The following is a 4,588-nucleotide window of genomic DNA, read 5'->3' as shown; positions in this document are numbered from 1 at the left end:
AATAAAGAATTATATTATATTCTATTGAATAGATTCCTGTGCATAGGCATGAGCAATAAAGGTCAGGACAGACTTTGTACCCAAAATAAAAAGAGAGCCAGGTTGGTGTAATGATTAAAGTGCTGGACCAGGACCAAGGAGACTCAGGTTCTGTTTTGTCTTCAGCATGGAAGATCATTAGATGATTTTGCGTCAGCCACTTTCTCAGAGGAATTTTATTATGGGGAAAAATAAAAGGAGGAATTATTAGGTACGCCTCCTTAAATTCCTGAATAAAATAAAAAGCCAGCAGGGCTCCAAAAAATAATCATGGTTCTAGCTTCTTCCATGGGTGGCTACTTCAGGGATTCAATCTAGTACAACCTCTTCTTTAAAATTTCTGATAGCCAGAGAACTCCTTGTTTTGTATGAATCATGGCATGGCACACATCTGAAACATCCACCAATGATGTGGGTGTTACGACATACATCACAAGGGACAGGTCTTGTATTACAACCTTGCAGCTACCATTTTGACACTTTTTACTCTCCTTCCTCCCAGGAGACCCTGCTTGTGGATCCCAGTTCCAAATGAGCGGTGGGTCAGGTCAAGATAAAACTTAATTACATTTAAATCTAATTACAGGGAGTCCTTAACTTATGACTAGTTGCTTTTCGAAGCTACGATAACCCCACCCCCACCAAAAAAGCTACTTACAATCTGGTTTCAAACTTCCAATGTTAGCCCCCACCCCCCAATCACATCACCGCATTTTGGGTGCTTGGCAAACAGCCCACCTGTTGCAAGTCTCTGCATTCACACGACTGCAATTTACAACGGTTTTGCTGGAAACTGGTGTTTACTTCTGATTTCTAGCATAACCACCCAGTAACAACAAACTGGATTCACTTAATAATTGTGGCATTCGTTTAATGATTGCAGCATTCGCTTAACAATTGCCACAAGAAACATTGTCACTGTGATGACTTGCTTTATGACCGTCATGACTTACAATGGTTATGGTCATAACTCAAGGACTACCAGTAAAAGCAAATAAAATTGGTTCAATTACTTTAAAGGCCTGCACATCAGTTGCGGGATTCAAAATTTTTTACTATTGGTTCTGTGTGGGCATGGCTTGATGGGCATGGCAGGGGAAGATTACTGCAAAATCCCTATTCCTTCCCACCCAACAAACCTGCATTCCAGCTCTGTTTTCCTGTGCAGGGCAACAAAAGAAAACCCAGCCGATCAGCAGAGAATAGATGGGAGTGGGGCCAGTCAAAGGTGGTTTTTGCCAGTTCTCCAAACTACTCAAAATTTCCACTACCGGTTCTCCAGAACTGGTCAGAACCAGCTGAATACCACCTCTGCTGCACATAATACATTTTTGCAGGGGTCACATTCAAAATAACACATGGGCAGCAGCTTTCCACCGCCTCATATTTATATCTGGGGATTTCAAGGGGCATTGCTAGCAGCCTTCTAGAAATATAACTACTGCCAACTAAAATGAGTTGCTAAAATGATCCGTTTTCATATAATTACGGCAGCTGCTGTTTTCGAAAAAAGCAAAAAAGGAAGTGGTTGATTCCTCTCAGTACATCAGGCGGGTGAGTTTTCCATGTGTGTCCTAAGATAATGAGATGTATGATAAATCATTGGCTGTTATTTGAATTGAAAATGTTAATCTGCTGTGTTTTTAATCTATGTTATCAGAATTATTGTTCTGTTCTTTGAAAATTATTACAGACTCATTTGGACCACCGGGTTTGTTTGTTTGTTTTGAGTTTAGCACTGATTCTGCTGCATATTAGCGTCTGGCCTTAAAGGAGTCCTCAGATTATCCACAATTGGTACCAGAATTTCTGTTGCTAAGCAAGTTGTTTGTTAAGAGTGATACCCAATGTTGTGAGCTCTTTTGATACCGTTGTTAAGCCAGTCATTGAAGTTGTTAAATGAATTTATGCAGTCATTAAGGAAATCTGGCTTCTTTTTGCTTGTCGAAATCCAGCTGTGAAGGTCGCAAAGGACAAACATGTGACACAGAATAATGCAACGTAAGTGCACCAACATGCCTACCGCCCCTGTCCTATTGTTTCTTTTATTTTTCTTATATGTGTCCGTGTATTCATAACTAGGTTTATACTTATATCTATTATCTTGTAAGCAATTGACAAATCAAATCAAATCAAATCAATAAATAAACTGTTGTAAAAACATGTTGATTGCCAAGTGCCTGAATTTTGATCATGTTTCTTTGAGAATGCTTTGACAAGAACCGGTCATAAGTCATATTTTTCAGTGCCATCCCAGTTTTGAATGGACGCTGAATGAATGGTTTTAAGTCGAGGATTATTTAGGTCACGGGTGTCAAACTCAATTTCATTGAAGGGTTGTGTTTGACCTCATGGGTGGGGTGTGTGGTCAGGGTGGGCGTGGCCAGCATGATGTCACTCGTGTCGGGGGGCACCTGTGGTGGCCCGAGCACTCTGCCAGCAAAAACGGGCTCCGTAGCTCCGTTTTTGGCTGGGACAGCCTCCTGCAACCCCCTGCCAGCAAAAATGGAGCTTGGAAGAGCCACATGCTGGCAGAGGCACTGCAGGCCGGTCCTTCGCTGCTTCCAGGGTAGCCCCACAGGCCAGACCTAAGCACTCTGTGGGCCAGATCTGCAGTGGTGGTATTCTACGGTTCGGCCCAGTTCTGCCAAGCCAGTAGCAGCGGTGAGCAGCGGAGTCTGAATCGGTTCTCTCGGCCGCCCTACTGTTGGGCCCACCCACCCACCTGAGCTCCCATACTCACCTTTATCCGCTGAATTTGAAGTGCAGCTGCTTTGCACGGCACAGAAGAGTGCTGCGCGGCAGCTGCTGAAGCGACCGGGATCCTGCAGGCTTGCAGGAGGTGAGTTAGAATGCCTCTACACCTGTGCAAACACCTTTGCACCTGTGCAAAGTGCGTGTTTGGTGCGCGTGCGCACGCAATGTGTGTGCACAAGCCCCACCCACCGAAGTGGTGGTTAAAATATTTGAATCCCACCACTGCAGTTCTGGCCCACGAGCCTTGAGTTTGACACCTCTGATCTAGGCATTTCATTATACGGTTCAGTTTTTAAGGACCCCTGTATAGCACACACATCTGCAGTCACATCTTAAAGCTCTGACTTGCCTCTCCCCATTATGTATTAAGCTCTGTAAAAAAAAAAAAGGAAGTATGTATTGATTGTATCTGTAATAATGTAGGGAGAAAAGATCCTTCCTGCTGACAGTAAGACTTTATCATGGGAATTTTCAATCCATCGTGCGTCACCATTTCTGCAAATAATGGAGAATAGTTGGCATGAATTGCGAACCAGAATTAGTCCAGGGGAAATTAGATAACACTTTAAAAAAATGCTCTTGAGTGTAAGAAACTCAAATGCTTGCTGAGTTCTGAAACGGGCCAAATATTAAGGTGTCTCTTTTAGGAAACCAGTTCTTTGTGGGGCGGGGGAAAATTGTAGGAAACTGGCATATAAATGAGAAATCGTCCTACAAATGAATTCATTTCCAGTTGCTCCAAATAACTTTACTGTCCCCAAATCCATCTTGCTATTATGGGATTTTTGAAGCAGCCTTTGCCAGTCCATTGTGTCCACAACAGATACCGCTGGGCCAGACAACACAAGTGGAATTCTGCTTGGAAACTCCGTGGAAATTAGATCCATCCCACAGGAACTGATGAGACCCTCGTCCATAACCTTGTATGGCAAACATTGAGCGGTGTAGAGTGAAAGACAAAGCTTTGCCGGACAAGGCAGTGACAGGCAAAGACAAGAACCAGAGGCAGATTTGGCAGCCTGTGAGTGAGACAGAGTTGTTGGTTATTAGAATCTAGGTATGAACCTATCTTGTAGGCTAGTCTTTTGGTGTCTTTCAGTTACGTGAGGGCCACAACTTTCAAAGATCCCCAGCTTTCACGACCTATTTCTAGGAGTGGCAATCCTTCCCAAAACATTCAAAGCAAAGCAATGGAGGGAAACTAATAAAGGAGAGAACTAACTTAGAAATTTCCTGATAGTGAGAACAATTAATCAGTGGAATGATTTGCCTTCAGAAGTGGTGGGTGGGTGCTACAACACTGGAGGTTTTTAAGAAGAGATTGGATAGCCGTTTGTCTGAAACGGTATAGGCTCTCCTGCATGAACAAGGGGTTAGGCTAGAAGATCTCCCAAGGTCCCTTCCAACTCTGTTATTCTTTTTACTCTGTTATTGAAAGTATACCAGAATGTAGAATGTGAGTCTAGGCCAGCTCAAGGAAATGTTGAAGGTGGAGGACAGTAGATCCTGCCAGTCACAGCTAACGAACATTTTTTTTAAAAAAATACTTGGAATACAGGCCTTTTTAAAAGTTGAAATTTGGTACGTGCGTGTGTTCAAACGGCAGTTTTTGGGGCGTCTATGATAGCATATTCTCTGGCATAGAATTGCAAATATGGCATACCTGAAGGGCAGCCAGTTGGTGAATGAGTCTTCATTTTCAAAGAGACAAGTTATATGATTTCTCAGGTTGAGGAAAGCCAGTTATAGTTAGGACTCAGAGAGTTTCTTTTCTTTCCCTCATGTTTCCCAT

Source organism: Pseudonaja textilis, chromosome 1 (assembly GCF_049901715.1).
Source record: "Pseudonaja textilis isolate UNSWEBS1 chromosome 1, rPseTex1.2, whole genome shotgun sequence".
Classification (NCBI taxonomy): Eukaryota; Metazoa; Chordata; class Lepidosauria; order Squamata; family Elapidae; genus Pseudonaja; species Pseudonaja textilis.
Note: the sequence above shows the minus strand (reverse complement) of the source record.